At 40.5% G+C, this 12364-nt stretch overlaps 1 protein-coding gene across 4 annotated transcripts in view; it reads right to left on the bottom strand.

The window, feature by feature from the left end:
- The window catches only part of LOC120716433 (protein phosphatase 1 regulatory subunit 29-like), a 310216-nt gene extending 307125 nt beyond the window's left edge, over positions 1–3091 (bottom strand). For all 4 annotated transcript variants that reach the window (XM_040003978.1, XM_040003979.1, XM_040003977.1 and 1 more), the window contains exon 1: positions 664–3091. The gene's annotated coding sequence lies outside the window, so the exon portion shown is untranslated. The remainder of the gene's footprint in view (positions 1–663) is intronic.
- Between the last annotated feature and the right edge of the window lie 9273 nt (positions 3092–12364).

Genomic DNA, 12364 nt, shown 5'->3' with positions numbered 1-12364 from the left:
GTGATGCCACTCACCACACACGCGCACACGTTCGAAGACAGCTGCTGCTCACCCCAGGGCCACCGTTGCCCCTTTGTGTTTTTGCCACAGAGCAACCCCGGCACTACCTCCCCGCTCAGAATGGCTCAGCCTGGGATCTCTTGATCCGCAGAAAGCCGCTCCAGACCTGAGCACCGGAGCAAACACACGCATGTTCAACAGCTGTCTTATCCACCACCACGTAAAAAAAAAAAAAAAAAAAAAACGGGTACAGAGGCGGGGCAGCACTGCCAGCCAATAGGTCGGGCTCGCAACAATTCATCCAAATTTTCTCCACACTTTTTTCCTCTCTGTGTTTGAATCTTTTATTATTATTATTATTTAATTTTATGGTCTGCTCAGTCTCTGACTCACAGGTGTCCGAGGAGTGGACACTGCCCAAGAACGTTGTCGGGATATCCCTCTGAGCATCTCTGTGTTTATATTCGCCAAATAAGCAAAGCTCAGCATTGCACCGACAACCTCAACGTGGCAGCACGGTGTCTCTCCAGCGCGCACACAGCGCATCCCACAAGTGCAGAAGTCCACCCCCCCCTCCACTCTCACCCCCCAACACTTCTCCCCGCTAACACTGACAGCTGAGCCCAGCTCGTACAGAACACATCGTGTTTTCACTTGTCTTACCTTGATCGGAGTTCCCGGTCTGGCAGGGAAGAAGAGGATGAAGGCGTGAAGCTTTACGGTCCGTTCTGCAGCAGCAAAAGACGGAGAGAGCGAGAGTATTATCCCCGGACGTGCGTTCCAGCAGAGAGAGGGAGAGAGAGAGAAGGGGGGTGGGGGGAGATCCAGAGAGAGAGAGTAAGGTGGGTGAGCAAGAGGAGTGATGAGGGACGGAGGCGCGCTAACGGAAGAGAGAGAGGGGATGGTTGACAGAGGGATGATGTTGAATCGTGGCAGCAGCCGCTCCCAATCAGACGTAATACCTGCTGGATACACTGAGAGGAAAATTTCAAAGAAAAATCTTCTGCAGGCTTTTTCTTTTTCTCTCTCTCTCTTTCAGAAATGTCGGCTGCGCGTAATTAAAATGCCAAAGCAAGCCCGATGTCAATATCAGGAAGATTCCCAGCGGGACGAAACACATCTCAGATTTTTCTCTAGTTTCTGCCCTCCCTTGTGTTAATTGTGCTATTTTTATCCCCATTTTTAAATAGGTTTGTTATATAGACTGCATACAGGTTTCACCTTAGCTTTAATTCACTGAGAGCACTCATTTGAAAAAAGGACAACATATTATAACATAGTTCTGCTTATGGCTCAGTCTAACCACGTGACAGTGGCATGTATTAATGACTCCAATCAGTCGATCTTAAGAATGGTGGGAGGTTACGGGCCACTGATACCTCCACGGGCAGTAATCACATAATGTTTGGTCCCGAACAACGTGTGGGGTAAAGCGGGATGCCGCTCCTGCCGTTACTTGCGCAACTTACCACTTCCCCATGCAGGGACGCGCAACTGCTTTCCAATCTGGGCACGTAGCAACGCGCCTCAAAGTGCGCGCCCTTGTGAAGGGGCAGGGAGGCAGGTTCCCGCACACGCGCACGGATATAAACTGGAAGGCGTGGAAAGAAAAGGGGGAGCTCCAACTGTGCCGATGAAGTCATTGTCAGTCAGCTGTTGAGGTATTGATTTGCTCCCATGTTGTTTTGCTCGTGAGTACCTTTCGATGTGTGTGTGTGTGTGTGTGTGTGTAGTAGATTTAGAGTTTTTATGTGCCTTCCTGTATCTCAAATTTCTGAAAACCCCACAGGGTAACACTTTTCTCTGGAGCTCCTTTCATCCTTTGGGTTTTCATCCTGCTTGTAGGAGTGATACTTGACTGATTGCCATCGCACGTGTGATCGCACCCAGCTCGATATTAACAGTAAGGGGAATTTCTATGTTGTGTGAGTGAGGTCATTTGAGCCCAGCAAGAGATTACCCAAGCACAGCTACACTGGGAACCTCGGGGAATTCAGGGTTCCCTGTATTGCAAACAGATTTGAGTAATCTGCAGTTTGTCAGGTACTAAACTGTTATATAAACATCATTAATGGACAAAATTTATTATGTTTTTGGGCTGTGTATGCTCGCATGGTGCACATTCCTAATAGAGTTTAACCACATATGAAGCATCAAATCTGATTTAATGGAGTAATAAAGTAAGTATCGGTGTATGAGGGTCAGCGTGGACTAAATCAACACATTCTCACTCTCTGCTCGTCTGGTACTGACGCTTGGGGAGGAACTCTTTCTTGTCAGTGTGGTACTCCATTAGTGTCAATCACACATGTGGTCTCCAACCAGAAGACAGAGAAGACTATGGGTTGTGTCTGGAACCACTTTTTAAAGCACTTTATTTTAGTTTAGTTTTTCTCTCCACATTTTCTTACACTGTTTGGTTAAGGTTAGGCAGCAAATTTGATATTGCATTAGTAATTAAGTAGGTATAGGCAGTTTCTGCCGCATGATCGTGTGTTACAGAATGGATTTGTTTGGGGCAGTTCCATCTCCAGCCTGGAGGACCTGGGACTGCATTGTGTCAGTTCTCATTTCATGCAACACACTGTAGTTCTGAGGGTCCCCAAAGTTTGAAAGCCTACAAAACACAGTAATGTGACATGCTATGCTTTATCTTTCACCTGGGGTGAAGAGAACTAGTAGTAAAGTTGAAACAGTGATGGCTTTTTTCACCGGCAGCTGCTCGGCTCAATCAATGTGGGCTGGGTAGTTATAGCAAGGCTATAAGTCCTGTGAAATTAATTGTATATCACACAAACACAACACACCAACGGTGAGTGGAGTCTCAGAACCAAAGAATGTGTGTAACCATTTCCCTCATAAAAAACAGGTTTGATTCTTGTGAAGGAGTCACTCTCATGACATTACTCCCATTATTCCATTATATACCTGGTAGCAGGTAATCCCACCTAACAGAAAACACTAAAAACCGAGCAGAGTCAAATCAAGTAGAGCCCAGTGAAAAGAGGATTAAAGCTACTTTGTTAGAGTTGGCATTAAATTATAATTAAATTAAGTCTAACTAAAACTGCATGGTTTGGTTTTGGAGGAAAAAAAGGTAACGTGGGTTAAAATACACCGTTTCACTCACCATTCAAGCTTCTCTCAAATACAACAAGCATGTTACAGTTGGCTACTAAAGAACTGACCAGCTTGTTACAACATGAGCCCGATGGGTCCTAAGTGTCAGTAAGAGATGAGTTTGAAATGACACTTTTGCCTCAAGTACTTCAGCCCATTTGTGGGTGCAATCCAAGCACAATACACTAATTTTCTGTAGTGTTGAGGACACTAAACACATGTCATTATGGACATTTTACCCATTTTATTTTGCTCCTGATTAAGAGTAACTGCTACATAATTCTTCAGTTCCTTCTCAGTTTTGTAATTATGGAGACTTGTCTTTTCCTTTCCTTACTCTTTGCTGCAGTTTCCTTAATATTCCATCATGTGTTCTTAACTGGTTTAGTCATCAGTCCAGATGTAAGTTTGCCTTCGGTTTATTTTGTTATATAACCCCAGTCTTGCGTAATTAAAGGTTACTGAATTCTGTCAGATAAATGAGTGATTTGAGTTTATCTGAGTTTTTCAAAAAGGCACTCATTTTCTCTGGAATGCAAATTTATTTTTCACTCTCTTTCATCCATAGAAATCAGAAAAAACACAGTCAATGAATTTGATTTCATAATGCCATTTAAGGAACAGATGTCATGGACTGCAAGAGGATTTTCTATATAAGCATACATGCATGTTCTCAGAGAAAGAAGCTATCAAAATAACATATTTCTAATATCTGTAGAAATGTTGTTTCATTTGCAAGTTAAAAAATGACCAAGCAAAGAGGCTGAGGAACTCTCAGAAGCAGGTGACAGGAAAATGGTGACTGCTGGCTCCTAAAGCGTGCACTATACACTGGTCATAAGAAAAGGCACCAAAACGCCACTGTGGGACCTAAACTCTGCAGCAGGACACACAGAATGCACTTGATTTTTGTAAAGCAACAGTGGCATTTAGTCACCTTTTTTCTGCTTTATCTGTTGTATCGCAAGTTCCAGTTAAGAATCAGCTTTCATTTGGATCCATTTCTCAGGGTGTATGGTCTAATAATTCATAGTGTAATTGTGATTAAACATTTGTTTGTTTTAGGTGAGCAATAACACCACAGAGGAGCTTCATAGCCTCCACATTTGTCTAGTGATGGGTGCAATTTCCCTCCACTTCCTGGCTGCTGTTGATAAATGAATGCCACAGGCAGTAGAGAGCTCAGACTCATATGGACATTGTTAGCTGGTTTACGAAATGTGATTATATATGGGCGATGCCACGGGAGGTTCTCTTAATGAAATCAGCTACATTTTCACACATCTCCCAAGTAGCATGACAGATTTTTATTGTAATTTTTCACATCCTCTCCACTCTTTGACCCTTTAAAGCCTGAAGCATGAAATAATTGCCAGACATTATTATACATGGTTAAAAAATGTTGAATGTTTATCAAAAAAAAGTGACCGAAAGTTCAGTCTTTTTATGAAGAGTATTTATGCTACATCTGGGGGTTTTTTTTTGGGGGGGGGGGGGTTGTTTTTTTATTTATTTATTATTGCAATATAATTTATTATTATATATAAATTTATATATAAATTTATAATTTATTGCAATTTATTCCTTAAAAATGTAATGTGCAATTTCAACTCACTTCAAATCACAAAAACTCACATATCAAATATCTTGGCGTTAAGGGGTTAAGTTGCACTGAAACAATGCAAAGTCAGCACAAACAAATAAAGTACCCTGCTGTGATTAGAAAACACTTGCGCTGATGGAGAACCACCTACACACGCTTGCAATGCAATCCATCATTAAGGGGCAGTGCGTGTAAGGTTTAGCAGAGTGTTTAATGTGGCGATTTCTTTCCCACATAGTTACGTACAGAACCGGCTTAAAGCTGCCGCTGCAGCAGCCTGTGACTCATCAGACGTATTGGTGAAACAATACTTGACACAATGAATCTAAAGTGACAGCAGGACAAAAGGGGTGTAGAGAACAGCACTTAATTGCAACATTTCATTTTACCTGGAACTGTTGCATCAAATCAGCCACTGCACATATCTTTGTATTTTCTCAATGAGTCATATGAATTACAAAAACTGTTTCCTGCATTTTGCTTGGAGGGATTTTAACCCTTCATGGCAACATCCAGTTAAGAATGGCAGGATATGTATGAGAGAATGCTGGAAAAAACAAAAACAAAGGAAAACTATGAAAATGAATGAATTTGGAGCTGCGACTCCATTAATAAGTTGTCCTACACATTTAATTACATGTAAAAACATTTTTTTTAAAAAGGCAATTTTTACCAGCATGAGAAAGAAATACATATTTGCTGTGTATCTCATGGAGCAGTGAAGTCTTACCAGCTAAAGCCTTACAACTGCAGCAATTCAAATCCTAAATCTAATCACTGGAATCAGAGTTTTTCTTTAAACTAGGTGCATCTAAGCAATGGTTTTCCTCATATTTCCCTTTAGGAAAAAACATATCATCAGAGTAGTGAGGTAGGGGAAGATGTTTTCAGTGCCAGAAGGTGTTAGAGGGGGGAATGCAGTTATTGTAAAACACTTTAAAACTGCAGTAACCGCCAGCAAGATACATCTGTAACACTACTGTGGTTAGTAAAAACGGTAGGTGCATGAAACCACAAATATGACAACTACCAGAGCATTCTGGTGTGTGAAGCAGTGTTTTATAAGTCTGTATACAGTGTGGTGCAAATGTCTTGAACCTTTCCCCTTTTCTTAAGAGTTTTCAGCAAAAACAGGAAATGATTGCAGGGATTTATTATGACACACAAGCATACGTGAAAATATCGAACATGAGTTTTTGCAACTCTAATGAGCTTGACAGTCAATATTTGATATAAACACCTTCATTCTTTCTTGTAATGTCTTTAAGTAATCTTCAGGAAAAGTTCTCCAATTTTTTGAAGGACATTCAAAGCTGTTCTGTGGATGTTGGATGATCCCACGCTGCTTCAGTAATATTAAGGTCTGTGCTCTGGCGAGGCCAATCTACGACTGATAATGGTCTGCTGTGTGTTTTGCTATCTTTGTGTGTTTTGCTATCTATGCATGATTTTACTGCATTGGCAGTGTGTTTTGAATCAGTGTCACTCTAAAACAGGTAGCTGTTCCCAGTCAGAGACTTTCCAGTTGGTATCACATGAACAGCACTAGGTGAAATGCACCCTCCATCGTGTTTTATAATTCCTGACCTGATATCAAATATACACATAGACAAAGCCTACGTTTGAGTACAGTTTTTATATTTATTCTTTACTCCCAGATCATTTAATTCCGCCGAGGCTGTAGCTGAAAGAACAAAAAAGTGAAGCTGCTTTTAAAACATTGATTTATTTGAATACTTACTTAGAATTTGTTGAATGATAATTATCACAATTCCACTCATTAAGGCTGTTGACTTACACACTTGGCATTTTTGCCAGCTTTCCTTCTTGGCTTCATCAGCTAATCTTTATTAATGTAGCAGCTCTTTTCCAGTCTCACTGACCAAAGCGTTTAAAGCACTCACAGATTCATACAGTGGTTTGAATACTGCTGTACAGATACTGTACAATGCCTTTTTTTCCACACACATGCTCACACTGCTTATTTTTCTGCAATCCACTGCTCTGTTACTTTCAATCCTTCAAATTTTTCCAATATTAAACTTTTATCCTCCTTTGTAAATCAGCCATTCTGCTGGCAGCCCATTTATCTACCTTTATGATTATTCAGATGCTGCTACTGCCAAACCTTTTGTGACAACACACAGGGGAAAATGCTGGGTTAACCTGAGTTAACTCATTTACCTTTAATGAGCAGCAATGAGTTGATTACAAAAATCACAACTAAATATTTCAAAATTTCATTTACATAAAGCATTTCAATAAAAAGAAAGCCCCTCAGAAAGGCAGAAAGGGCAATATTTGCTGACTGCCATTTTATTGGATAGTCCAGATTCTGTCAACATCAGTACAGTGCAGTTTCTGCTAATGATGTCACAAGCAAACAATTATCCATCCATCCATCTTCTTCCGCTTATCCGGGGCCAGGTCGCGGGGCAAGCAGCCCGGACCTCCCTCTCTCCCCAGCCACCTCCTCCAGCTTGTCCGGGGGAACACCAAGGCGTTCCCAGGCCAGCCGAGAGAAATAACCTCTCCAGTGTGTCCTGGGTATACGCCGGGGCCTCCTCCCAGTGGGACATGCCCTGAACACCTCTCCCAGGGGGCGTCCTTGTCACATGCCCGAACCGCCTCAACTGACTCCTTTCGATGTGAACGAGCAGCGGCTCTACTCTGAGCCAAACATCTCACCCTATCTCTAAAGGAGAGGCCAGCCACCCTTCAGAGGAAGCTCATTTCTGCTGCTTGTATCCGTGATCTTGTTCTTTTGGTCACTACCCACAGCTCGTGACCATTGGTGAGTGTTATTAATGGAGTCGCAGCTCCAAATTCATTCATTTTCATAGTTTTCCTTCACCACAACAGACCGGTACACCGTCCGCATCACTGCAGCCACAGCACCATTCAGTCTGTTGATCTCCCGCTCCCTTCTCCTTGTGAACAAGATCCAGTCAAATGCCTTCTCCAAGTCCGCAAAACACATGTAGACTGGTTGGGCAAACTCCCATGCACCCTCAAGTATCCTTGAGAGGATAAAGAGCTATTAACTGTCAGCAGTATTATTTCCTTTTGTGAGTATTTATCATCAAACTACACCACAGTATAATAACTTTCTGCACGGTGTTGTCTCGTTCCAAAACATTTATCCCCTGCTGCATCAATGCACCCTCGTGGATCTCTGTTCATTACTAATCAACTTTCATTCTTTGTGATGTCACAAAATGACTTTAAAACTATTGTTTCACAATTTTATAGAGATGGCAGGAGAAAGAGTATCCACGCAAATATAAATGTTTTCATTACGTTCCCCTCTGCCATGAAATTGATGCAACAACACACAAACAATATTTGGTGGGAAGACAAATAACAGTGCAAGTTAAACAGACAAATGAGATGTTGTTTCTTATTTTGTCACTGATTGGTTTTGCTGTCTCGTTATAGGTTCATATGTGGATGTCTACAATTTTTATTATCCAAGAAAAAAACACCCTGTTACACTATGTCAAATGCCTACTCACTCATTTATTGGAAGAGAAGAAGTCAACGTGATACATAAAAAGACAAAAGGCACTTCTCCATGTCCCAACTGTCCTTGGTTTGATGGGTGGATTGTTCTGCGGGTTTGGATCTCTTGCCTTTATCGACAGCTCTCACAGTGCTGATACAGATGTTTCTCTGACAGTGTTTAATGCATTTAAATTCTTCAAATTCCCCCCACTTCTGACCTTTGCCCCATGCGCACTGTGAGTTGCTGAGCTATTAAACTATGTTAGAAAGAGGTGACCGGCCTTTCCAGTGCTGGAGAGATGGTGTGTAACTCCTACTCATGTACTTCCCTTTGGAATTTAGTTGAATGTAATTAAATGTGCAAATTATTTAATTAGTGATTGTGCAATGGTTGTTGATAACTGTTACTGTTTGTACTATTTCTTCTCTTGCAGAAGTATAAGTGCTGGCAAAAACGCTCATTGCCTCGCAAGGTTGTTAGCTGTTAATGAGGAGTGTTTTAAAAGGGACCACAACACAAGAGTGTAATAATGGTGTCAGCAATGTCAAAACTCAATTTTTTACTTGTGTATTGTACCCTTTGGACAAAATAATAACCATCTTTCACATGTTTTGTTCGCCACTTCCATTTTTTTCAAATCAAATCAAATCAAATCACTTTTATTGTCACGTCACATGTGCAGGTACGTTGGTACAGCACATGTGAGTGAAATTCTTGTGTGCGAGCTTCACAAGCAACAGAGTTGTGCAAAATACAATAATGTAAACAAGCAAAATACAAGAATGGCTACATCTGAAACTAATAAATATATGTACAATATATAATAGTATATAATAGTATATAGTATATTTTTCTCTTTATCCTCTTGTTTCTTTATTTAATTATCTAATAATAATAATAATAATGGATTGCATTTATATAGCGCTTTTTGGGACCCCTCAAAGCGCTTTACAATTCCACTATTCATTCACTCTCACATTCATACACTGGTGAATCTGTTGTACGCTTGCTCATATTTTGGGCTTAGCCTTGTATAAATACAAGTTTTGTGTAGAACATTTAAGAATCAAAGCATGATGGGCACTGTTCAAGTCAATTTAATTCAATTTTAATTTATAAACACCAAATCACAACAACATTCGCCTCAATATGCTTCATATTGTAAGGTAGACTCTACAATAACACATACAGAGAAAAACCCAACAATCATATGACCCCCTATGAGCAAGCAATTTGGGAACAGTGGGAAGGAAAAACTCCCTTTTAACAGGAAGAAACCTCCAGCAGATCCAGGCTCAGGTAGGGGCGGGGCAATCTGCCACAACTGGTTGGTATGAAAGATGAAAGGATAAAAGACATGCTGCGAAAGAGATCCGATGTGTTATTTTATGTACTATTTTATGTACTTCAAAAACTTTAATGGATTATTGAAGTCTGAAGAATTAAGACCTTAGGAATATTGTTAGTCTGTGAAAGACTGGTGACCTGTCTATGGTGTACCCTGCCTTTTGCCTTAGATAGTTGGGATAGGTTCCCACCTCTCTGCAACCCTAAACTGGATAATTAGTTAAGAAGATGGATGGATGAATGGATAGATGGATGAAACAGCAAAGACCTTTGCAAATGTTTAAGGCAATGCCACAAACGCAGTCAGCTCTGTGATTTTACTTTACATTTACTGTACATGTCAATGTGGTTTTCCCAGGCAGTCACCAAAGTCACTGGGATTTGTCATTTGGGAACCAAACTGACTTTCACTGAGCCATGGTCCAATCACCACACTGAATGTGTTAGCCTTAAATTTCTTTTTTAAAAAAGCCAAACAAAAATCTGAATCCTCTTATACTCAGTTTTACTCAGTTACCACGTGTAATATTTATAAATTGGAGCCAGAATGTACCGTCCCTCCATTTGACCTCTATAGATAAGTTCTGTTGGAGAAATCACCTGAAATATCCCCTGTGGTCAATGCAGTAGCGCGTGATGACATTCAAAGTTGTTATTCCAAATAATTTGTTTGTCAGCAGTGCCAGATTGTAGCTCAAGCCACCTGTCACCTTTATATCTTTGTGTAGTCCTTTGTGTCCTTTCTTTGACAAAGTGGAAGCAAATTCTCAAGATGTCCCGGGCAACCTCGTCACTATCTCATCATATGCTCGGCGAGCAGACAGAGGGCTTTGTGACTGTGACTGTTTTTCCATCAGGGAGGATTACCTCAGTGTATACACAGGTGCAGACCTGTGGAAAATGTAGTTCTGATGGACTTATATTTTTTAGTATATCAGACATTGAAATGGCAAGTGATTCAATATGCTGTAATATGCAGCCTCTGTGATTACTAAATAAATTAGCACCTCTCTGACATGGTCAGAGGATTCATTAAGGCTGTGTTTATTGCAGCATTTGTTACGTTATCACTACATGCTTACATTTAGTTAACGATGTATGCAAGTGTCTTAATTCTCATTCTCTGTAAAATCAAGGTGGTGAAAACACAGATAAACCAGCTTCAGCTGTAGCCCAGCACTCTCTAAGGAAGCTCACTCACCTTGACTTCACTTTGTAAAGTTTACATGCAGTGTTAGCTCCTCATCCACCAGCTCATGCAAATTTATTGGTTTTCCTCTCGTCCATCTCACATTTCTATGCAGGCTGATGTTAAAGTTAACAAGCCAAATCTTCCTGTTTTAGTATTCATAACCTCCTAGGTTTATACTGGTTGCCAAGGGAGACGACTCATTACAGGCTAGAAATTATTTAGCGCGCTGCCTTTGTTTCTGTCTGCCAGAGACAAAGAAAAATAACAACAATGTAATATTACAAAAAACACATGTTGAATAAGAATTCTTCAAACTTTATAAAGTTTTACCTCATCAAAAAATGGAACAATGGAAGCATAAACCATGACTGTCGCACAGACCCCCGCTGAACGTTACAACAAAGAGATTTTTGGACTCTTCCCAACCAAATTGATTCCCGTTCATTAATCATTTGATCAGATGTTCCTTGTTTTGCTTTTATTAAGGTTGAAAACTTTCTTTTAAAAATGAGCCAAAGGCTACTGTCAAGACAGCGCTGCACTGGTCCAATGCAGTAAATATTTGCATTTTATTTAACAATATTTATGTAACACTTTGTCAAGTTTTTTTATGTTAGCTGATCATTTTATATAATCAAGGATACAAGGAATCGAGAACCTACCAGCAAGACCTTTTACATTCATGTATTTATCATCCATTGTTCACTGTCCCATTTATTATATTTGCCTATACTCTTGCAAAGAACTAAACATCAAGTTAGTATCTTCCTTATTATTAGCTAAGGTGCGATTCCTTGTCTCATTATCATTATTTCTGCTTGTGCTTCAGACTTTAAATCCAACAAAACACCTTACCATTTCTATTTTTTGTTATCAATACTTTGCATGGACACCTGATAAAAGAAACGGGACATAGTTGTGATATTCACATCGTCATAGATTGCACTAACCTATAATATGGCACCAACCCAGTTCCAGGATTTGGAGTCTGGGCTTGTTTTCAGATGGGGAATACCTGAGCTGTGTGGCTATAAAACAGGGCATAGCTGAAAAGCAGAATGCCAGCTCAGCAAGCCCTGACTAGATAAATAAAAGTTTAAAAGACACAAGCTATGTGTCAGATAGATGGATGGCAGGGTTAGGAGTTTGGGACACTGAGACGGTTGAGAGCACAACTCATTGACTGCCCTGCAGATGGACAGCTGGAGAAATGAACTGGACTCACTACTGCCACTAGTGAGTAGAGCTCAGTGGTTCACATCACCACTGGGGTTACTACACACACAAAGATGCATACACACACAGGATGACAAAATGATATACCAAGGCAAATACACACTGGATTTGACTTGATTTGACAATATCTGACACAAAACCTAGACTTATTATGATTGTTTTGATTGTTTTAAGCCTAGCTGGTTAATAACCACTAAAAATGACTGTGCATTCCTGCCTTCTGAGCAGCTGCCCCATGGCAAATGCTGTAGTTGCAATTGGAAGATCACAGCTTTGAACAACTGGCTCCCATGTCAAGGCACACCTCTATCAAAGGGTGCGCCCTACAAAGGCAGTGACTTTTTTAACGTGGTCCTGACAC

This window comes from Simochromis diagramma, unplaced genomic scaffold (assembly GCF_900408965.1).
Source record: "Simochromis diagramma unplaced genomic scaffold, fSimDia1.1 OVJJ01000325.1, whole genome shotgun sequence".
NCBI lineage: Eukaryota > Metazoa > Chordata > Actinopteri > Cichliformes > Cichlidae > Simochromis > Simochromis diagramma.
The sequence above is the reverse complement of the archived record's forward strand: the minus strand, read 5'-3'. Positions and strand labels throughout refer to the sequence as shown.